The sequence below is a fragment of the Dasypus novemcinctus genome, chromosome X (genome assembly GCF_030445035.2).
Source record: "Dasypus novemcinctus isolate mDasNov1 chromosome X, mDasNov1.1.hap2, whole genome shotgun sequence".
NCBI classification, from domain to species: Eukaryota; Metazoa; Chordata; class Mammalia; order Cingulata; family Dasypodidae; genus Dasypus; species Dasypus novemcinctus.
The window spans coordinates 100,198,091-100,223,736 of record NC_080704.1 but is presented as its reverse complement, the minus strand read 5'-3'; the positions used below and the strand labels follow the sequence as shown (position 1 = coordinate 100,223,736).

Here is a 25,646-nt window from a genome sequence, read left to right as displayed (position 1 = left end):
GAGGGCAACTGAGGAAGAGGGAAGAAGAAGTGTGATATGGAGACATTTTCGGGACTTGGAGTTGTCCTGAATGATATTGCAGGGACTGATGCTGGACATTATATATCCTGCCATAACCCACTGACTGGACTGGGAGAGAGTGTAAACTATAATGTAAACTATAATCTGTGCAGTGTAGCAGTGCTCCAAAATGTATTTACCAAATGCAATGAATGTGCCACAATGATGAAAGAGGTTGTTGATGTCTGAGGAGTTGGGGTGTGGTGGGGAGTGGGGTATATGGGAACCTCTTATATTTTTTAATGTAACATTTTGTGTGATCTATGTATCTTTTTAAAAAAAGATAATAAAATAAATTTTAAAAAAGATAGGATGTTCTAAAGGACAAAACAACAACAACAAAAAACAATAAAGAAATATTGGTAAAAAAGTATTCAGTGCTTTCTTGTGAAAACAGTAGCAAGTCCCTTTGGACCACCACACTGCAACTGTCCTACTAAACCTTTAATGTGGATTTGCTCAATGGGACTGTGCATACAGGTGTAGAACAATGATTAGATTTGATATCTGAATGAGTTCAAGTTCCCATTAGAGCTTGACTGCTTCAATGACCCCATTATTTTCCTTCCACTGCTCCCAGAAATGATCAACTTAATAATTCTGAGTAACGCAATATTTAGGACATGAATTTCTGATTTATTTTAAACCATATGGGACATCTAAAAGTGCTTCACTTAAAAAAATCACAATACAGAAGAAATGACTATGAGGATAGGTTAGAAGCTTGGAAGTAGGGCAGTGCCGAGATCCCTGCTGGGAACACAGATACTGTACTTTCCTGGAATGACTTTTCTGTTTAGATTATGCCTTAGTACTAGTGACACTTTAGCAATTTCATTCTTCCCTGTATCACTCAAAACAGAGAGCATTAATTTGGCAGTGGAGGGAGGGCAGGAGATGGGCTTGTGAAGTTAAGTCTTGTGCTCCCTGCCATAATACATTCAGATCCTTAAAATAGCTAATGTTTAGGAGGGCAAATAAAATACTTTGCAGAGCAAGCCAATTGCAGAGCTTCTTTGGCAAGGAGAATAAGGAAAAAGAAAAGACTAAAAATGGGACTAACTTTAACTTAATGGATAAGGAATATGGCCTTTTATAGGTTCCAAGTTAGAGCCAAATTATATTTCTTAATAAAAGCATATCACCTTTGAAATATTGGAATTTGGCATTAACTTTAGGAGAAGTGGTACATTAGCAATGACGTGTATCTAGGTTAAGAAAAAGATGTACTATTTTGCAACAGAAATATACTGATTTGGTTTAACATCCTTAAGCAACTCCAACATAACCCATTATTTCATTTTTATATTAATGACTATTTAAAAAGTTGTAACCTTTCCTATAGGAAAAAGAAGGCAGCATAAAAGTACTACAGTTCTTTAAAATTTTACAGATGTTGGTTTATTTCTCATCAGTGAATGCATTTGTCCTTAAAAAGAATGAATTCGACATCAAAATAGTCCCCCTTGCCGTTTGCCTTCTTTCACTAATGATATGAAATGTCTGCTGAGCCTGCGATAAACATGTTTATGTCCAGTCACATTACTATCATTTTATAATCCAATCTGATTCTTTTTTTTAAAAAAAGGAAGTCACAGGAGACTAGCACAAGTTCCTGCTTCAAGGCATTCTCTGACATCAGCCTTCACTTCGTACTTCTCCTCAAAGTACCTGATTTGACAAAGCACACAGAAGTCAGGAGACAAGTCGTTTCTACCTCCTCTCCAAATTGTCTGACAGAAGTCAATAATGATTCTTTCACACAGCTTCAATCTGACAATTTTATATGAAAGTCCAAGGGAAAACTTTTTAGCTATTCCTAACAATATTTTAGTAAAGAAGGGTGTAAAAATGCATTTGTCTCACTAGGGCTATTCTCCTCCTCCTGTTCAGTTCAATCCATTTTTGCAGTTGGCAGCTTAAATATCAGAAGTCTGAGGCTGACATGCACGGAATCTTTTTGTCTCTTTGCATACCACATGAAACCTGGGATTGGATTCAGAGACGGAAGTGAAAACAGGGGGCCAAAAAAAAAAAAAAAGCAGCCTCTCTTCTATAAAAGAGTTTCTTTAATAACAGCAGCTGGGTAAAATATCTTTGAGCTTTTATCCTTCCCCTACTGTTTTATATAAAGTAGCTACCACACTTGTCTTCCAAGGCTGCATCTAATGACAGACTGTCAAAAGCAAACAACTTTCCCCCTTATACTGCAATAATCATCTACTGTATGTTTAATGTACTCAAAGCTAGTTTTATTATAAAATAACAGTGACAATCCTTCCTGTATTCCCAATGTAAAATGATATATTTTTAAAAAGATAATCATAAAAGCAGCCTACCCATAATTACTATTTTTAGGTTAAATAAAACATCAACATTTAAAATTCATGTTTAGGTTAACATTTTCAACTCAACTGTTTGCAAAATTTAAATGGAATTGAATATGCTATGAGAAAACAAAAAAGAGCAAACTTTAAGATTGGTTCTTTCCTGAATGGATAGTCTTTCTTACTGTTCATTACCTTCATCATATAACATTAAAGAAAAAACTCAGACTTGATATTAGCAGGATCGTCCCAATATTACCTATTAGCTATGTCTCCATGCCCATCAATTTTGACTTAACTCAATTTTCTGACCTTGTAATTAATGATTATTTAGGATGAAAGTTTGTATGTTTGCTATAAAATGCGCTCCTATTACAAGGATTAATTGTTACCATATAATTCACAAGATTCTGACAGATTCAGGCTGTATATTTACTAGTGTGGAGGAAGGGGAAGAGATCCTGTTTTGTCTTTGAATCTTAATACATATACACTAACTATATGAAAACTTGTGCATCTCAACTAAGTCAGTGAGCAATGGTGATGTTGGATGTCTATATCTTTAAAGGTCAATGAGAAGTAAATTTTCTATAGGCTAGGTCTGAGGGTTTTCTCTTATGACAAATAGTTTAGAAAAGGAAATAAATAGATAACAAATAAATAATAAAGTGCCTTCCTCTTGAATAGCCCTCCAATCTTGCATCATACTCCCTCATATTTAGACTCCCTGATTTTACAGCACACTAGAGAGGAGGTTAGCTGATATTTTACATTGCATAGCTACCTTCCTTAAGCATCTTCAGCTCCTCTCTATGTATGTATTCATATATATTTTTTAAAGGATGCACTGGGGTGCTCACTTCAGCAGCACATATACTAAAATTGGAATGATACACAGAAAATTAGCATGGCCCCTGTGCAAGGATGACATGCAAATTTGTGAAGCGTTCTATATTTTAAAAAAAAAAGTACAAGGTACCCATTTGGAATAATTGAAAGGTTTTGGTAATAAACGGTGGTTTCAGTAGCACAACATTGTGAAAGTAATTAGCACTGAAATATATATCTGAATTTGATTAAAATTTGATTAAATGAGGAAATGTTAGATTGTATGTATAGTAACAGGATAAATTTTTTAAAAAAAATCCGTGGAACTACAAAACACAGTGAAACCTAAATTAAACCATATATTATATTTATTAGTATAAATATAAAAATGTGCTATCATCAATTGTAACAAATATTCTACACCAATGCAAGGTAGTAATAATAGGCTTGGTATATGGAAATCTTGTGCTTTTTGTATGATTGTTCTGTAAGTGCAAACTTCTCAAACAGGAAAAAGAAAAGAAAAAATGATTGTAAGAAATACAGAAAAATTACTAATCATAAAATTTGAATTTCAATGAATTAGTAATTTAGACTACTGTGACATCCACATGAGCATGAAAGATTCTCAACTGGTAAATTTTTTATGGTATTAATAAATGTAAATTACTTTTATATTATATCTTATTTGGAAGATGTGCAACACTCTTTGAACCAATATTTTCCAGATGAAACTTCATGATGTTAAGAAATCATGCACGTGTAAATGCCCCTCTCAAATGCCTAAATATATCAATGAATTTAAATCTAAAACAATAAATAAAGGAGGTACTGGGGAGTGAATCCAGGACCTCATACATGGAATCATGCACTCAACCACTGAGCTACACCTGTTCTGCCTTCTTCAGAATTTTTTGATGAGCCATTATATTATCAGCTCTGGGATTTGGTACAATTTGTCCCCTCTCAATCTGTCCTTTACCAAGAGTGAAAGGTAGTTACAAATCCATCATAAACCTGAAGCTTCATTATCCCTGTACCTTCTCTTTTCTTGTGCTGAACATTTCCAAATGCATCTATCCTTTATAACAGATTCAAGCAGAAAGGAGTTTTGATGTCAGATTAGTTCTCAATTCATGAGGTCAATAAAGTTTTCTTTTTTAATATTTAAAAAATGGTCTTATAAACATGTATGATAGTTTAGGCATAATCAATGGAAGATAAAATTTTAAAGCTGGAAGGGAACTTGGGGAATAAAGTGAAGTCCAACCCCTTTATTTTATATATGATAACACTGACTACCAGAGAAGTCCTCACAGGGCCCACTGGATGGAATGGAGGAGAGTATGGGCCATGATGTGGACCATTGACTATGAGGTGCAGAGGTGCCCAAAGATGTACTTACCAAATCCAATGGATGTGTCATGATGATGGGAACGAGTGTTGCTGGGGGGGGGGGAGAGGTGGGGCGGGGGGGGGGTGGGGTTGAATGGGACCTCACATATATATTTTTGATGTAATATTATTACAAAGTCAATAAAAAAAAAAAAGAAGAAGAAAAAAAAAAAGTGAAGTCCAACCCCTTTATTTTATATATGATAACACTGACTACCAGAGAAGAGAATCGACTTGCTATAACTATTCTATGCAATGAAGATATGAAACTGAGATGCTTAACTTAGATAATGTGATATAAGATAATGATCTATATAACCATGATTTTTCTACCCTTCATTTAATTGGCAATTATATGAATAAACTTTAAAAAATACATTGTCATACAGAAAGATAGCAATAACAGGACAGATCATGATCACATGATGATCTCAAATAAGAAACACTCTAAAGAAATAATTAGGGAGTAGCAATAAGTTTTAAATTTCTATAATTTTATAATATAACATTTTGGTACAGTAAGGAAAAGTTCACTGATTCCTTTAATCTGCATTTTGATGGACTGAAAACATATTTAAATGGTACACTGTTCACAAAGTCTTTAAATACACATTTGGACAAAGACCTGAGAAGAAAAGAACATAATAGCCTGGGTGGGAGTCTTGGAGAAATGCACTTTGGGAAGAATGTATGGATATCGATATATATACAGTTATCCCTTCCACTGCAGGGATTAGGGGCGCAGCACCCCTGCAATCTGGAAGATCCACATAAAATATTTTGGCCCTCGCTTCATACCAGAGAAGCCTGAATTTTTTCTTTTTCTTTTATGGAGTGTTTACAGTGCCTTATTGTAAAATTTGGGTTTTACATAGGCTATATGTAGATCAGTGTTAAGTAAAATACTGTATGAAAAATAAATTTTAAAATTACAAAATAAATATGAAAATTTAAAAAAATGAAACAAATGTGAGAATGATATTGAACATACTGCATGTATAACAAATGACATTACAAAAATAAACTTTGAAATTTCCTAAACTTTTTTTGTGTCATTTGCTGGTCTTTGCGTGTCATCTGTGGCTTCAGCAAAACTCTGCCCAGATTCCCATTTAATTTCTTTATGCTGACACATGATATATCCAAATCATGATGGAGAAATTCAAGATGTGGAAGGCATAATTGTACATATACACACATATATCTATACACACATATGGATATATGTGTGTATATATATATTTAATGTATGATACCATGACTTTATTAAAAGGCATTAGACATTTACCTAATTAAGATTGATTAAAATATGAAAGCTCTTGTATTTGTAAATGCAAGTTGGAAAAGCCAACTGCCCTTTCTAGTAATTTCTTATGTTCCACATTGTTAAGGGAAGGAACTCAAGGTTTTTGGTATCCAGTTAATGTTCACTGTCCTTGTTTTTTCAATCTTTGTCTAAACCTTAATGTCATTCATATACACACTGGAGTTTAGCATTTACAACACTGTCTGCAGGGTTTTGCTATGAGCTGGCTATTTTAATTTAAGTTGATTGGTAATAAATATACTTCAAAGCCAAATGTCAGGTGAACAAGTTAAATGAGTGCTGTTTCATAAAGTCTCTGTTTCCAATTATTCTCTGGAATCTGAATGAGCTATGCATCGTCAATAGGTAGTTTAGAACTTGACAAGACAGCAATATCTTTTTTGCATGAATTCTTTATGGCACTTACTTTTGGGTATCTGTCCTAAAATGCTGTGAAATGTTCTTCCTTTCACTGATTTTAACTCTGCAGTTCTCTTTCTGAACATTTTCCTCTTCATCCAGCTTTCTTACTCTCGTGAGTCACAAGCATAGTGTGACTAGAGCAAAAAGGGATGGATGTTTGTGCATATGTGGTTTATGTAAATGAATCTCATTACATCATAGCCACATTTCCTATTTCTGAAATATTTCCCTTTCTACCCAAACACCCCTTTGTCTGCTGTTAAACAGGACAGTTTTCCAATTAATCTTTCTATATGATTCATACAACCAGCACCTCCTGCCTCCAATTTAAAATATTAGTTATCATCTAGTACACATTTCCAATCTCAATAATATTCCAGCAGTCAAATAGAAGTTAGCACTGCAATCATAGTAGTGCAGTCTTAATAATGTTATATGAGTCAGAAAACTTTCTCAGAGGCAATAAACTATTGTACCAATTGCCCCTTGATACTGCCATTTATAGTCCTTGTATTTGTTATTTATGATTCTCCATGCTTGAACGCAAATATTTTCATTGTTTGCATTATGCTTTGTATCATTTAATGATAGGTTAATTTCCTTTTGTTACTGGTCAGCATGCAAATAGGAAGAAACTCTTTAAATAAAACTTGAATTTTTTTTATCAGTTCATAAGTTTTAGTTAATTGAAATTATTAAAGTGGTAGATAATCCTGCTTCATTTTTGGATTCCAATTAAATTCCTTTTATGTTTTGAGATGTTTTGTATCAAATTTTCCAAATGCCTTTACAAAGAAACTTTATAGCAATAGTATTTATTTTTTTAAACAAGGAAATGCTATAATACACTTCTTTTAAAAAAATTCTTGAAAATATGCTGCTTTTTGAAAACCTGTGATTATCTTTAATTGATATCTCATGAATTGTCCACTTTTAGGATTCTGCATGAGTGATTCATTCACTGTGTAAAAACTTCAGTAATTCAAAGTGAAGAAAATAAGATAATTTCAATAAATAAATAAACAAAAACTATGCTGCTTTTCAAAAATTTCCTTTATATATATAAAAAACTATGGGGAACAGATGTGGCTCAAGTGATTGAGCACCTGCTTCCCCACATGGCAGCTCCCAGGTTCAGTCCCTGGTGCCTCCTAAAATACAAAAAGAAAATACAACAAACAAACAGAAAAACCAATTCAGGGGAGTCAAAATGGCTCAGTGGTTGAGTGCCAGCTTCCCATATATGGGATCCTGGGTTTAATCTCCAGCCCAGTACCTCAAAAAACAAGAAACACACACACACAAAAACTCACGAAAACTATCCTATAGCCCATAACACCCAGAGAATCTTCTTTTCATTGGGAACTAGTCACTTAAAAAAGACCATAGCAGAAAGGAAAGAGCATTGCCTTGGATGCTGAAGAGAACCTTCTACTGAATAGATGTTCAGTAGTACTATCTGAGAATAGGGATAATGTTTCAAACCTCAAATGGTTACTATCAAGACCACCTGGAATAACGTTTGAAGAGTGCCAGGAAGCAATGTTTGGCCTTAAATATCTTACACTTTCTGTACTTATTTAGTGAGGACAAAGAATTCATATTTTAGAATGATTTAAAATGCAGACTGTCAGGATTTATGAGGAAAAGATTTTCTCTCTTCTCATTACTTTAATAAACAATGATCAAAAATTGCCTCATCAGACTTATGATAGATAAAGATTGGAACTACCATTTCAATTCTTTGATTTATACATTATATTGCAATATAACAAATGAAGAACATGAGATTCTATCACCATCTGTTTGCAAAGATGTGTGCATGTGTGTGTAATTTTGGGGTATGATAAGGAATCATTTCTCATTCCATTCTTTCCAAATTAGTATGCACTTAAATAACTGTCCCAGGAAGAAAATGCAAATGAACATTAAACTGCTTACATTCCTTCAAATCCTCTTCTGATATACGCCAACATACATACATTATTATAGGTATTAGATACTCTTGTGTGACCAAAATCTTTCACACAACATTCTTTATATACTCTCTTGGGATCTAATTCTTTTACTTAACATTGTTTCATGTGTACATTTCCATGAATTTTCATGCAATGGTACCACCATCAAACTGTACCTGTTTCCCTTATAGCTCCCCTAACATATCACTTTGTGCTTAGAATTATAATAGCTATATGTTGCTACCTTACTGCTTTTAATTTGCATTTCTTTACTTGCTATGAAAAGGGTATTATTTCATGTGATGACTTAGTTTTTTTAAATGTGTAAACTTCCTTTCTTTACATCCTTTTTTCCTACACAAACTGCCTGATGAGCCCAATTTGTTGATTATGACACCAAACCTCTTCCTAAGTGATATAACTATATACCTAATCAACCTAAATCCTCCTATGACTTTAACCCAATATCCAAATGGTCTCCCATTCCTGTGATCTATATTTAAAATTGTTCTCAATCTATTCTTCTCTCTCCCAGAATATTTCAGTTGCTCTATGGCTATTTTTAGAAATCAAATTAGAAAGAAAACTAAGATACAAATCTGATCATATAACTCCCCAGTTAATAAATGTTTCTTGATACTCTGTTGCTTACAGAATAAAGACAAACTCTTTAGTTTAGCCTAAAAGGCCATCACAATCTAGCCCAGTCTCATTTCCAACACAGCCTCATTGCCCCATTTTCCCCTTACATTCCAATTACATCTAAAATGGACTACTCATTGTTCCTGAACATCCTTCTTGCTTTTCCTCTTCCACACCTTTGCTCATGCTGTTTGCCCTGCTGGTGGGCTCTGGTCCCCTTTCTCACTGCTTTACCGCAAATGCCAAGGAATATCTTATACAGTCTTTAAGTTCCACTTCAAATATGGTTGACTTCTGAAGCCTTTCCTGATCTCTCTCAACTGGATAGGGCTTCTGCTGTTTGTGTACAGTGAGAGCAATTTACAACTTTCTTATGGATCATACCTTATTTTCTTGGGTCTAAGAATTATTTGTATATTTGTTTTATACTCCTAGAAAAGCTTGTATGCTGTTGAGGACAGGAACTGCAACTAATTTACATCCTTCTTTCTGCAAGTGTCTTGTACATAGTAGGTGTTCAATACATTTTTCTTGAATTGAATTGTTTCTAAGGTCTGAAAACTCCTGTAACTGTGAGCAATTTGCCTCATATATGTTTGGATCATTTAAGCACTTAACACACAGAAATAAGAAACTCAAATGATCTCAAAGTCATACAGTTGGATAAATATTTCAAGAAAATCTACATTCTTTATATTTCCAGATATAAGACACATATTTCCTCCCAAGTATCCATCAGAAAAAAGGAAGTCGTTTTATGTTCAAGACTTTATAAAGTCTTTAATGTTAAGGGGTATTTTCTAAATTACTTTATTTTGAATCTAAAAGTACTCTTTGCAGAACATACATCAGCCTGGGAAAACCTCAATTAACATGAGGTTTAGATGTTTATGGAAGTAAATTTACAGAATTGGGTGGGTGGGTGGGGTGTGGAAATGATGAAATTTTAAGTCAAAAGTAACATTTATAGTATCTGACCTCATGGTACTAAGTGTTGGATATCATTGTAAACAAGCCCTTGAAAGAGCACTTGAAACTGCAATGCAGTAAATACCTAGAGAAGATCATAAATATGCACATATAGGAAGAAAGAAAAAAAACTGGTCTAGTGTTATGCAAATGGTATTTTTGGTTTGGGATAAAAATGACAGTGATGATATGCACAGATTAAAGTGTTGTATCTTTAACAACTTAAATGGATGTAAATGTAATGTGCTCTAGAAAACTGTTAGATGCCTCAAAAACTGGTTCGAGTGCTTATAAAAACACTGATGAGAGAGAAGAGTTTGAGCAAAATTGTTTAAAAAAATAAGCGAGTGAAAAGCAATATTTCTAAATGAAGATATTTTACATCATTTGAAATTTTGAATATTTCTGTATAACTAATTAAAGTAAATATCATAATTAGACATTTTACTGTTTCATCTGATTTCTAAAAGTCCATCTATATTCAAGATGGTAAAACATTTTTCAAAAAATCTTATTAGGAAAATGGGGGCTCGCCTTATAGCCATCATATTTGGTAAATCCAAATGAATCCAGAGTTATACATATGGCTCACTTAGCCATTTATTTAGCCCTTTACTTACAAGGTGGCATGCAAGAGGCTAAGTAACTTGCACATATTATATATCAATGATTCTTCAAACAATCCTTTAGAATGGGTATTATGCAATCATTTTACAAATGAGGAGTATGACCCTCTGAGAAATTATTATTATTATTTTTTTAAGATTTATTTATTTTATTTAATTTCCCCCCCTCCCCTAGGTTGTCTGTTCTTGGTGTCTATTTGCTGCGTCTTGTTTCTTTGTCCGCTTCTGTTGTCGTCAGCGACACGGGAAGTGTGGGCGGCGCCATTCCTGGGCAGGCTGCTCTTTTCTTTTCACGCTGGGCGGCTTTTCCTCACGGGCGCACTCCTTGCGCGTGGGGCTCCCCCACGCGGGGGACACCCTGGCGTGGCACGGCACTCCTTGCGCGCATCAGCGCTGCACATGGCCAGCTCCACACGGGTCAAGGAGGCCCGGGGTTTGAACCGCGGACCTCCCATATGGTAGACGGACGCCCTAACCACTGGGCCAAAGTCCGTTTCCCCCTCTGAGAAATTAAATAGCTTGCTCAAGATCATGTAGTTAATAAGTAGAGGACATAGTTTTGGTCCATAAACCACCATACCATATGGCCTCCTACAAGCACTGAGACTGGATATCTAGGTCCCTGACTTTGAAGCTTTGACAGGATGGCACTTTGCTTAGACAAAGGGAAGTTTAAAGAAGGAAAAGAATGAGAAGCTTTGTAATTCATAAATGCATTAATATTAACCTTTTCAATACATTTTTTAAATAAAATTTTAAACCAAAAACATGAAGAAAACCACACTCATAATTTATTTACACTCATATTTCTTTAATGTAATGTTTCAAAAAAATAAGGAAAAAAAAAAGAATAAAGATAATGCTACTTTGTGAGGTTCTTGTGACAATTTGAGATCATAAAGGAAATGAACCTGGCACAATGTTCGGGCTTACTAGATAGTTGCTATTGTTACATTTCATTTGATTGGCAAACCCTTAATTCAGAGTTTAAGGGATGTGTATTGGGGTAAAATTTATCAGTGTCTTCTGTAAGACAAGAGTCATCAATATAGATGTTTACTGGCAATTCCAAATGTTATGAATTCCCCACTAGAAAGTCTTATGGAAAAAAAAATCTTGTACTGAGGTAGTAAAAATTCTTCTGTTTGGATGCCAGTCTCTTTTCTGATGCCATCCAGCAGAATGTTGACCTTTGTGGCTACAGTATATTCCTGAGATTTTTCATGGAATGTACCTTTGATCCCTTTTCAAGAGTAGAACTGAGAAGTCACAGCCTGCCAGCCTGTGAATGCAAACTGACATATTTTACCTTCACTTTTTCCTAAATGCATTACCTTACCCACACTGAAGCTCATCTGCCACTTCTCAGCCCACTCATGAGCCTCGAGAGAGCTTCCTGCCGTTTATCCCTGGCAGTTTGACATTTCACTTTCAGTGAACTCAGAACAGCTGAGTGTCAACTGCAAAGTTGGATACTTCAGTTTCCTTCACTTTTTGATAAGACAAACTACTTCCTTAAAGTAATTAAAGTGATAATGTTTGAAACTGAAGAAATATTAAGTGTAAAATTATCCTCCATTTAAAAAATTGATGCTCCATGCAATGATAAGTTTTTTTTAATTTTATTTTTACCCTTCCTTACAGTAACAATAAAAAGTGGGTCATAATATAAGCCTAGATTTAGACATGCTACTGTTTGTCATATCTTTGAATGCATAAAACTGAAGGATTAATCTCACAAATAACCTAAAATGCATCTACTTACATTGTCATAAATCCTTCCAATTGGTCCTCCCCAGTTTGCTTTGTAATTCTGTATGCCTCTTACATAAAGAGCCTAATGTTTATCATAACTTCATTTTTAAGACGTTTATTTCCTACTTTAGGAAGGCTTATTCTCATAATACTCCATTTTCAGATTGTAAGATAAATAAAATAGATTTCTCTTCTCAGATATGACTTAATTGTATGAAGGCTTATTATGATTTTTAAAAATCAATCAGCACAAATCTAATTTTCCCATAGATATTTTATTAGAAAATAATGAAAAAAAGATTTAAAAAATCTGGTGGTTGTAGCAATTTTTTTTTAACATAGAGGAAGTAAAATTCTAGGTGTTTCCCCCCCTAAGTACGAAGTTCATGTGCACAATTCAACTATACTTATTTTGGGGTGAAGGGGTCTGTGTGAATTTGGTGAATTTGTACCACAAAATGGTGATGTTGGAGTAAGTAGTAATAATGCTACCTATTTACAGGACAGACAAGCATTACATGAACAATTACAGAGTCACCTTAAGTTTTAAGTTCTGTCCCAAGCACAGGTTGGTTTTGTCAGTAACAGTTCCTAAATGATATGCCCCAAATCCCATGTTATAAGTAGAAGCAGCATAATGTAGTGGAATGAGCACAAAATTTGTACTCAGGGGAGCTAGCCTTCAAATATGAATCAATGTCATTCAAACAAGGAGACTTAGAGCAAGTCACTTAACCTTTCTCATCCTCAGCCTCCTCATCTGCTGAGGAGAGCAACCTTCTATTACTATGTTTGTATGTTTCTTGGGAGGATCAAACAAAATATTGTAGATTAAAGTATTCTATAACAATAGTTTACTTGGTTTGATGGTTTGAAGCTGTATGGACCCCAGAAACTTATATTCTTAAAGTTAATCCATTCATATGGGTGTGAACCCTTTGTAAGTAGGATCTTTTGGTAAATAGGATCTTAAGATTTAACCCACCTCATTCAGGGTGGAACTTCATCCTCTTACTGGAGTCCTTTGTAAGAGAATGGAATTCAGATGAAGAAAAAAAGCCATGAGAGAAAAAGCCATGAAAGCAAGAAGATGGAAGCAATGAAATCTGGAAGAGAAGGGAGTGACCAGCAGATGCTACCATGTACCTTGCCATGTGACAGGGGAGTCTAGGTTTGCTGGCAGTCAGTCTTCAGAAAGAAGGTATCGTCTTGATGATGCCTTGATCTGGGCATTTTCAGGGCCTTAGAACAGCAAACTGGTAAGCTAATACATTCCCACTGTTAAAAGCCAACCCAATTAAGGTATATTGCTTTTGGCAGCCTAACAGACCAGAACACTTCTCTATAAAACTTTATCATAATTGGCTTTATTAATTGCAAGGACTATTGAAGGATAGACCCTCTTTTAAATGGGCTACCTCTTATGTTTTCTACTGTTGGTTTTCTACTTTATAAATGCTCCCTGGAAAAATATTCATAGTTTTATGGATTTATTCATGGTAAAAATAACAACAACAACAACAAAACCCCCAAACCTCTTTATCTAAGTTCCCATGCATTCTTAACAATAGGCACAGAGGAAACAGCCTTGTTGTTTTTATTTTACCATTTTCTTTTTAATTCCAGTTCTTCAGCACAAGCCACTTTGGTGATGTTTAAACTAAGATATCAAATGACACTGTCATGATCTGGAAATCATAGTCTGCACAGTCCAATGGGAAGTCTTAGCAAATGTAAGAGTACCTCTAAGACAAGGCAGATACTCAAGACAGAAAATGATTCAAGAGTTTAGTTCTAAAGATCCAGCAGGGTACTGGGAAAAAGCCTGTTGGAGGCTCAAAGTTCAAGCAGCACGAATTTAATGCAGAGTGAAGTAAAAGTTCACTTAGTATTTTGATCAGTGGTGCCCAAAAGGTGCAGGGGGATTTAATGCATATAGTCAACTAACACTTCCATTTCAAGGTGTCAAAATGAATATTCTGATCCATTCTCATTCTTTTCTGACAAGTAATTACTTAGAAAAGCCAACAACTAAAAACATATCCTAGGCAGTAGTACACTGTTCAGTAGTCAGTTATCTACTGTTGAGTTGTATTTAAAAGGCACCATAGTGGAGAATAACTTACATAATATAAGGGAGGAAAAAAGATTTCTACACATCCATTAAGATTAATCCTACTGGTGTGTCTATCTCTGGCAATTCAAATTTTTGTTTTTCTTTTAAAGCAATACAAATATATGCATCAAGACAATATAGACACCTAGAAGAGGAAGATGTTCTAAGCCAGTGATACAAATTCAAATGACACACATCATCAAATATGGGAAGTATCACAGTGATATGTACCACTAGAAGGAGGAATAAACAAACAATCACAATAAAAAAAAAACATTCCTAGGAGTAAAAAATTTAAAAATGTTCCCCCCTCATATGCTTCAAATAAATATAGGGAATGCTTAGATATATAGTCATGAATAAAAGTTAGCCCTAGACATTCATTATACCAATGACTTGCTGTAATGGTTAACGTAATAAAATTTTTCTTAGTGTAATTGTCCATCTAGGATATAAAGTATAACTTGAGTTGGATATAAGGGTTTCTCATGTGGCATTAGCATGGTCTCTAGAAAATAAAATCAAAATGAAACATTTGGAAAAAAGAATATATACCTTTGTTTCATTTTTAATCTGGTCAGAGGATTAAAAAAATTACCTTCAGTGCTAACGGGCTACTCTTGGATATACTGTAGCAATCCTCTGGGGTTTATGTAGGTTAAAATGCAAGCTACTTGAGGACTTTACATCTTTGTATCTCTAACATCTAGCATGGACCTGTCACAAAGCTTGTGGCTAAAGTATGTTGAATTAAATTTACAGAAATTTGCTATCATGGGGCTTAGAGTATCTTATATAGATGGAAAGATATGATTAAATATCAAATGAATGACAAGAGATGCTAGGAATTTAGATGAGATATGGCAGGGACACTATCTTTTTCATGTTTGTATTTCTGGCATCTAGTTCCCTTCCTGGCATATGGGTGGCCCTCAGGAAATGTTGCGATTTCAGAAGTGCCTCATAAAGAAGGTGGAATTTGATCTGAGCTTTGGAAGGTGGACAGGATTTTAATAGGTTTGTTCCCAACCTTTCTTAGCAGCAGATTCTCATGGAATGAGAGAGGGACATCCTTCCTCTTATCCCATACAAATGTATGTGTCCTTTCTTTTTTAAAGCATGATCTTTTTTCCCATAAAAAGATATCTCCCAATCTGGTAGGTCAAGATTAAATCAGGGTTGGAGGTTGGACCAGAGGACAAAGTCTATCTTGATATGGAATAAAGCTACTCTTGATTTAAAATCTTCATGGCTTCATATTGTTTAAATACATATTTTGTTCTTGATCAGTTTAATTCAATAGATATTTACCGAGTGTTTACCATGCACGTGGAAATAAAAAGTGCATACATAAAATAGAGGTGTAATAATATAGTATGTGTTATTTTAGCATTTAAGTTTTGGGTGCTTATATTTATGATAAAGAATATGAGCTGTTGTAACTATTGTTAGGAATTTTTTTCCCACTATAACTTTATATTTCTATATCAGTTCAATTGAAGAGCAACCTGCATGGCAAGGATTTTTGTTTAAAACTGTTATCATTGACAACTTAGTACAGCAAATCAGAATTATCTCAGTATGGTGCGTTGATAAATACAGATGGGATTTTTCTTGCTGAGGCTGACGTAACACTGTAGCTATAATCAATAACAATTTCATACTTTTGAGCTTAAAGCAGCCTGTTTTCACTGACTTCATAGTAAACAAATGCTATACATTTGAATGTATTTATTTATTCTAACAAAAGACATCTCTTATCTTTTATCTACCTTGCTAGATGAAAAGATTTCTCTGCATAAAAAAAAGTGTTTGAAAATCACAGTTCTAGTCTTTTCTTCCAAATTGCTCCCAGAGGTCTATTTCTAAAACCAAATCTGACCATGGTCCTTCTCTGCTTAAAATCTGTCAGTGGCCCCTATATTATATAAAAAGTAATACTTCTTTGTATCAGGACTTTTCTGGGTCTGGTGCCTAATTTTCCATACCTGCTATAGTTTCCTAGACTGCTTAAAGCAAATACCATGAAATCGTTTGGGCTAGATAATGGGAATTTATTGCTTCAGTTTCAGAAAAATTCCTCTCTCTCCTCTCCTCTCCCTCTCCCTTCCCCTCCCCCTCTCATCATTCCTTTTATAAAGGTCTCCATTAATAGGATTAAGTACCACCCTGCAAGAGGTAGGTCACATCAAAAGATCCTAATTAGAATGGGTTTACACGCACGGGAATGGATTAGATTTAAGTGCATGTTTTTCTGGGGTATATACAGTTTCAAACCACCACACCCACCTTGCCCCTTCACATCCTCACGCGGCAACATACACTATGAATTTTTTGCAGTTATGGGATTTTGGCATTCCTTTCATTTCTAGCAGCATTTTAAATAGTTGTGCCTAATACCTAGGTCACTGACTACATAGCTGAGACCCCTTGTTCACCAGGAAAACCACTATTTATCTTTCAAAACCCAATTTAAATATGAAGCCTTTTCTGACAATCTTTTTAATGGAGAGAAGGAAAAATGCTTAAGAGAACAAACTTTCGAAATCCCCCCAAGTACTTTATGAGCATCAACTTACATACAAACTACTGATAAGCTAACTTTAATTTAGGCATTTGTTCATTAAAACTGCATCCTTAAGGACCTCTACTAGGCAATGGTTTCAATGAATCTTGATAACTTAGTTTGCGCTCCAATACATACCAGAGATAAATAAAAATGCAGTTCCTTAAAACTTGCTATTTTTCAAATAATTTTCTCTAAATCAAAATGGCTTTTCTAAATTTGTAAGATCCTTTATTAGTTACTGTTTCACTTCATTATATGATACTACTTAAATACATTCATTGCTTTAAGGATTTTAAAAAAATCCACAAGGGGATTTGGGGATACTTCCTATTACATATTATAAAGTCCAAATTCTTTGGCATGAGGTAGAAGGCCTTCCACCATCTACCACCTGTATATTCTCTCCATCTATGGATTCTGCCATTCCCTACAAATAACCTTAAATCCATCAAATAACACTAAATGCACCAAACTCTTTGCCTTTATGAGGGATTCTAGGTTCTTTCATGACACCAAGTTTTTACACATATTGCTGCTTTTCATTAGAATGTGCTTCACACACTCATGAACATGAACTCATCCATTAACTACAATATCCTTTATCTCCCAGCTCAAAAGACAGCTCTTCAGTTATTTATTTATTTTTTTTGGTATTCTTTTATTTTTAAAAAAGATCTATCTATCTATCTACCTACCTACCTACCTACCTACCTACCTACCTACCTACCTACCTATCTCCCCTTCCCGCCCCCCTCCCCCAGTTGTCTGTTTTATTTGCTGCATCTTTTGCTTTGTCCCCTTCTGTTGTTGTCAGCAGCATGGGAATCTGTGTTTCTTTTTGTTGCATCATCTTGTGTCAGCTCTCCGTGTGTGTGGCACCATTCCTGGGCAGGCTACACTTTCTTTCGCGCTGGGCAGCTTTCTTAACGGGGCACACTCCTTGTGCGTGGTGCTCCCCTATGCGGGGGACACCCCTGTGTGGCACGGCACTCCTTGTGTGCATCAGCACTGCACATGGGCCAGCTGCACACGGGTCAAGGAGGCCCGGGGTTTGAACCTTGGACCTCCCATGTGGTAGACGGATGCCCTAACCACTGGGCCAAGTCCGCCGCCTTTTTTTTTTTTTTTGGTATTCTAAGACAATGTTAATCACGCTTTTTTCTGTGTTCCCATAACATTTTAAAACATTTTTTGTTTATTTTTTATTGATTGATTTTTATTAGAAAAGTTGTAGGTTTAAGAAAAATCATTAAGTACAGAGTTCAAGTTCATTTATAAGCACCACCCCTACCCTGGGCACAGTTTGCATAAGCATGATACCTTTGTTACAATCGATGAAACAATATTATTATAATTATATGATTAACTATAGTTCACGGTTTACACAAGGGTCCACTGTGTTGTACAGTTGTATGGTGTGGGAAAAAGAGTTTCACCTGTTCTATTGTAGATGTTGCCTTATTGTAGATGTTGCAGTTGTTTCCTATTATTGTAGATGCTGCTGCAGTTCTGATAGCAAACAGCTGCTCGGTTGTTTCCAATAAATACGAGGTAGAAACTAGGGTGGAGGCTCACAGTTTGAGGAGCTGTGAGTCCCCTGGTCCCATCTGTATCTCCTCTCTTGTGTCTCTCTCTCTGTCCTTTATTTCATAGAGTTCTGCATTGCCTTCCCTTTGAGCCAACCTATTGTAAGCTGATCACAGCAGTATGGATTTTAAAAATCTTTACTCTAATAATATATATATATATATATATATACAACCTAAAATTTCCACTGTAAATACATTCAAATATATAATTAAGTGGTGTTAATTAATGTTGTGCTACCATCAAAACCATCCGAGCCAAATCTTTTCCACCACTCCTAAAGGAAACTCTATACCAATTAGGCATTGACTCTCCTTTCCCTACATGCTACTTGGTTTTGATTACCATAGCTTTGTAATAACTTTAAAAATTGGTTATCGTGAGTCCTCCAATTTTGTTCTTCTTCAAGAGGGTTTTGATTATCAGGGGCCCTTTACCTTTCTATATAAATTTGATGTTTGGCTTTTCCATTTTTGCAAGGAAGGATGTGGGAATTTTTATTGGGATTGCATTGAATCTGTAAATCACTTTGGGTAAAATTGTCATCTTAATAATATTTAGTCTTCTGATCTTTGAACATGGAAAGACCTTTCACTTATTTAGGTCTTTGCTTTCTTTTAGCAATGTTTTGTAGTTTTCTGTGTATAAGTCCTTTATATCCTTGGTTGGACTTATTACTATTTATCTGATTCTACTCTTTGCTATTGTATATGAATTTTTTTCTTGATTTCCTCTTTAGATTGTTCATTATGGAGGCAGGGCAAGTTGGCATCTGAGTGAGTGCACCTTACGGACTCTCCTGTGAAGAGGCAGCCAAGTGGAGTTGGATTCTTGCTGGAGCGGGCTGTCATGGGGGCTTGCAGGTCAGAGTGTGTGGGGACATCGATTTGGAGAGAGAGTGGCAGAGGTGGTGCTTGCTAAAGGTAGAATTGTGGCTTACAAGTACAGAGGTCAGAAGCTGTGGACTGATGGGACCCATCCCCCTGGGGCTGGCAGCCACGGTATTTCCTGAGATCTGTCGGTTGTGCGGTGGAATTCCTGGGCTCCATGGTCCCCTGATGCGTGGTCCGCAGGTCCATGTCCCCTGAGTCCATGTAGCCCATGTTTCATGGACCTACATGCCCTGGGTCTCCAGAGTCCCGGACTTCCCTTTCCCAAGTCCAGCGCTCCCAGAGGTATGGGATCGGAGGAGCATACCGACTGGTTTGGGGAGAGTCTGGGAAGAGAGGAGTGGTGAATCTGCTGAGAAACCCGATTCCTAAATACCCTGGGATAGGAAACTTGGCCTGGGAGAAAGTGGAGTCAGAAAATCAACTACCCCTCTCATAGCATACCTAAAAGAGAAGGAATGTAGGAGGTGCTTTCCAAGCCTCCAGTAGCATACTTGGGGTTCCTGGTGAGGTGTGGGTGCTCTCTCTCTAGAAATTAAGAGCATTGTTTTCTGTGTGGAGCTGATTCAACAAGGACCCACTTGAATCTCCTACTGGACCTCTCAGGCAGCTTTCCTGCTGCCTGGGAGAGAGGGAAGTGAGGAAGGGAGAAAAGGGGGAACGTCCAATCCCTAAGTGTTTTATTTAACTACAAACAGGATTCCTTGCTTGAAAGTTTCCCTAGTATTTGGTTAGTTTTTCCATGTTTTTCCTTCCTCTTTACCCACCCAAGGCACTTTTTTCTTTCTTTCTCTTTTTCTTTTTCCTGCCTACTTCCCCACTTCCTTTAGTCCCTTTTTTTCTCTTTCTTTCTTTCTCTGCTCTCTTATTCTTCTTACATTAGGTGCTACAGGGAGAGCTTCACATTTGCTGTATTTCTCCATCCTCCATTTAATCTTTTCTGTATGTATTGATTTTGGTCACTAACACTACATCTTTCTATCCTCTATCATTGATTGCTTCTCTTATATTACACCTCTATTTGTTTGCCCCCCTATTTTTTTGACTTTTTCTTACTAATATCTTTGTTCTGTTTACTGCCTTATATTCACTTTGAACAATATATTAGAGGAGCTGGACCTAATCGACATATACGGAACATTACACCCAAATACAGCAGGATATACATTCTTCTCAAGTGTACATGGATCATTCTCCAAGATAGACCACATGCTAGGTCACAGAAAAAGTCTCAATGAATTCAGAAAGATAGAAATCTTACAAAATAATTTCTCTGACCACAGTGAAATGAAGCTGGAAATCTGCAAGGGCCAGACACGCAGATTTGGCACCAAGATTTGGAAGATAAATAACACATTCTTAGAAAAACAGCGGATCAAGGAGGAAATCTCAAAAGAAATTAATAACTGCCTTGATACTAATGAAAATGATGACATATCCAAACTTATGGTATGCTGCAAAAGCAGTACTGAGAGGGAAATGTATAGCCATAAATTCTTACATCAAAAAAGAAGAGCTAAAGTTGAAGAACTAAATGGAGGAATTATTTAAAAAACAACAAACTAACCCCAAAGGAAGAAGAAAGAAAGAAAGAACAAAGATCAGAGCAGAACTAAATGAAATAGAAAATAAGGAAGCACTTGAAAAGATAAACAAAACCAAGAACTGGTTCTTTGAGAAAATCAATAAAATTGACAAACCCTTAGCTAGATGAACAAAGGAAAAAAGAGAGAAGATGCAAAAGCACATGCACACACAAAGAAATGAGAAAGGAGATATCACCACTAAATCCAAAAAAATAAAGATCATAATAGGATACTTTGAAAAAACATATTCCAACAAAAACAATTTAGAGAAAATGGACAAATTCCTAAAAACACATAAGCAGCCTACATTGACAAAAGAAGAAGTTGATGATCTCAACAAACCAGTCACAAGAGATAGAATCAGTCATTAAAAGCCTACCAACTAAAAAGAGCCCTGGGCCAGACAGCTTCACAGGTAAATTCTACAAAACATTCCAGAAAGAACTAACACCAATCTTGCTGAAACTCTTCAAAAACTTCAAACAGAAGGAACATTGCCTAACTCATTCTCTGATGCCAACATAGATGCCTAGTACCAAAGCCAAACAAAGACACCAAAAGAAAGGAAAATTACAGACCAGTTTCTCTAATGAACCTTGACGCGAAAATCCTCAACAAAATACTAACTAATCGTATTCAACAACACATTAAACAAATTATACACCATGACCAAGTGGGGTTCATTCCTGGTATGCAAGGATGGATCAATATAAGAAAATCAATTAATGTAATACACCACATTCACAGACTGAAGGGAAAAAATCACATGACCATATCTATAGATGCAGAAAAAGCATTTGACAAAATACAGCAGCCTTTCTTGATAAAAATACCACAAAAGATCAGAATAGAAGGAAACTATCTGAACATTATAAAGAGTATATATGAAAAACCCACAGCTAACATCATTTACAATGGTAAAATCCTAAAATCTTTCCCTCTAAGATCAGGAACAAGAAAAGGATGCCCACTATCACCCCTCCTATTTAACATAGTCAGAAGTACTTGCTTGAGCACTGAAGCAAGAACCAGACATTAAAGGCATCCAAATTTGAAAGGAAGAAGTCAAAATTCCACTATTTACAGATGATATGATCTTATATATAGAAAACCCTGAGAAGTCTACAACAAAGCATCTAGAACTTATAAATGAATTCAGTAAAGTCGCAGGTTACAAGATAAATACACAAAAATCTGTAGCATTTCTGTACACTAGTAATGAGCAATCTGAGGAGGAAATCAGGAATCAAATACCATTCACAATAGTAAATTTTAAAAAATCAAATACCTAGGAATAAATTTAACCAAAGATGTAAAAGAGTTATACACAGAAAACTACAGAAAACTGTTCAAGGAAATCAAAGAAGACCTAAATAAATGGAAGAATATTCCCTGTTCATGGATAGTAAGACTAAATATTATTAAGATGTCTATCCTACCAAAACTGATCTACAGAGTCAATGCAATCCCAATAAAAATCAACACATCATTCTTTAATGAACTAGAGAAACTAACTATGAAATTTATTTGGAAAGGAAAGAGGCCCCGAATAGCAAAGACATATTGAAAAAGAAAAATGAAACTGGAGGAATCACACTGACTGACTTCAAAACATACTACAAAGCTACAGTAGTGAAAATAGCATGGTACTGGCACAAAGATAGACATATTGACCAATGGAACCAAATTGAGAGTTCTGATATAGATCCTCATATATACAGCCATATGGTATTTGACAGGGCCACCAAACACTCTCAACAGGGAGAGAATGGCCTCTTCAACAAATGGTGCCTGGAGAACTGGATATCCATATGTAAAAAAATGAAAGAGGATTACCAACTCACACCTTATACAAAAATCAACTCAAGATGGATTAAGGACTCAAATATATGACCCAAGACCATAAAGACCTTGGAAAGCAAAGTAGGGAAGCATCTACAGAACCTCGTAATAGGAAACGGCTTCATGGACTTCACATCAAAAGCACAAGCAGCAAGAGAACAAATAGATAAATGGGATTTCCTCAAAATTAAAGCATTCTGCACCTTAAAGGGGTTCGTCAGGAAAGTGAAAAGAGAGCCTAAGCAATGGGAGAAAATATTTGGTTACCATATACCTGATAGGAGACTTATATCTTGCATATATAAAGAACTCCTATATCTTGAAAATAAAAAGACAAACAGCCCATTTAAAAAATGGGAAAAAGATTGAACAGACACGTCTCCAAAATTAATAAAAATGGTGAAAAAAATACATGAAAAAATGCTGAAAATCACTGGCTATTAGGGAAATGCAAATCAAAACAACAATGAGATATCATCTTACTCCTATAAGACTGGCAGCTATGAAAAAGTCAGAAGACTACAATTGTTGGAGAGGATGTGGAGGAATGGGAACACTCATCCACTGCTGGTGGGAATGCAGAAGGATCCAGCCATTGTGGAGGACAGTTTGGCGGTTTCTAAAAAAACTAGCTATAGATTTGCCATATGACCCAGCAATTCCACTGCTGGGTATATATGCGGAAGATCTGAAAACAAGGATACAAACTGATATATGCACACCAATGTTCATAGCAGCACTATTCACTATTGCCAAAAGTTGGAATTAACCCAAATGCCCACCAACCGATGAATGGATAAATAAAATGTGGTATATACATACAATGGAACACTACTCCGCTATAAGAACAAATACAGTACAAATACAGTGATAACATGGATGAATCTTGAGAACCTTATGTTGAGTGAAACAACCCAGGCATTGAAGGATAAATACTACATGACGTCTCTGATATGAAATAAGTAAACCAAGCTGTCTCAGAGAGCTAGAGACTTGATGGTAAACTTTAAGGTATTTGGAGGTTAGAATAAGGTTGTGAGTTGACAGCTACCTGGGTGAAATCTATGATAAGCAGAAGGTAAGTATTTGTACAGGGAAGGGATAAAATGGGGGCATAGGGATAACAGGGTGGGGCTGTGTGGGCTTTAGGGGCGCGCTACGGATGGGAGGATGGGTCAGACTGTCCAAGAAATTGGGGAGAGGGTGAGGGGAACATTTGATCATGGGAGATTATCAGGTATGTCGTTGAAATTGTGGTGCAGTGAAAACTCTTTAGAGAATGTAATATGGAAAGTTGTATGTTTGGGATCCTTAAAGGGGGGGGGGCATCTGACACAGGGCAAGCTTCTGGGGAGTGTGTGAGTGTTCACTTTGTCATAGTGGATTATGTCATTGGGTGGAGCCCCAGAAAATGATAGTGAAGATACACCCACATCCTGGAGAGAACTGATATTCTCAACAGAGGGAACTGTATCTCTTGAGAGAATCAGTGACTTCCAATGAAGCCCTTAACATTTTTGCAAGTATCTCTGAATATGGTCCTTTAAGTAATGAAGGTTGATTGTCATGGTTGGCCCTGAGTGGAAGGTGAAAGAGGTGCTGAATACATGGAATCAGGGTAACTGTCGGGCAATGGAAGTGGTCCACAAGATCATGCCATGATGGATATAGGTCATGTTAAATTACACCAAAACTGAGGTGGCATTGGATTGGGAAAAGTGGACATGGTGGACGATGGGTATGGGGAAAGGCAGGAAGAGATGAGAGGTGGAGGCGTCTTTGGGACATGGAGCTGCCCTGGATGGTGCCTCAGAGGTAATCACCGGACACTGTAAATCCTCACAGGGCCCACTGGATGGAATGGAGGAGAGTATGGGCCATGATGTGGACCATTGTCTATGGGGTGCAGAGGTGCCCAGAGATGTACTTACCAAGTCCAATGGATGTGTCATGATGATGGGAACGAGTGTTGTTGGGGGGGGAGAGGGGGGGGTGGGGGGGTGGGGTTGAATGGGACCTCACATATATATATTTTTTTAATGTAATATTATTACAAAGTCAATTAAAAAAAATTAGAAAAAAAAATTACACCAAAACTGTATAAAAGTCTATAGGCTAAAATGTAAACCATTATGTAAAACATAAGATAACTAAAAATTTAAAAATTGTATAGTCTAAAATATAAACCATAGTGTAAACCTAAATGGAACCATATTTGAAAGCTATCATTTCAATATCTGTACAATAGCTGCAGCAAATATAATATGAACATGTAAAAAGATCACTGTTGGGGAAGAGACAAAGAGGTTGATGTTGGATATGTGGGGGTACCATATATTGTATATGTGACCTTAAACTTATGTCAAGAGAAACTTAATCAGGAAAAAAAAGTATAGAAAGGAAGTAGACATAGGAAGAAATGGAAGAAATTGCGTTGCCACTGTACATACAGGGCAACACCTGTAGCAGTGATGAAAGGCAAAATGTCAAAAACAAAGCTTTTTATTTTTTTCCTTTTTTTGATACCCCAATTTATTTTTCCTTTACTTAATTTTCTAAATTTCTATGTATTCTATATCTAACCTTTAATCCCATCCCTATATTCTATTTTTCTATCAAGGGAACCTGTCAATATATTGGACTTCCTTTCTGAAGAAGTTTTAGACTACAGAGAGGTTCAACTATGGTGGGGGAGAAGCACTTGTGTGGGGTGTCCCTGGTGGGAGGCACATGGTTGGGAGGGAGTTCTCCAGGATATGTATACAGG

The 25,646-nt window shown here is 35.9% G+C and overlaps 1 protein-coding gene and 1 non-coding gene across 3 annotated transcripts in view; one reads left to right on the top strand and one right to left on the bottom strand.

Moving 5' to 3' along the window:
- DIAPH2 (diaphanous related formin 2) overlaps positions 1-25,646 on the bottom strand; it is a 1,008,307-nt gene that overhangs the window by 20,839 nt on the left and 961,822 nt on the right. The gene's annotated exons all lie outside the window — the stretch shown is intronic.
- Positions 3,240-3,346, top strand: LOC111760128 (U6 spliceosomal RNA). The gene has a single exon (XR_002793912.1). It is a non-coding gene; the product is annotated as a U6 spliceosomal RNA (small nuclear RNA).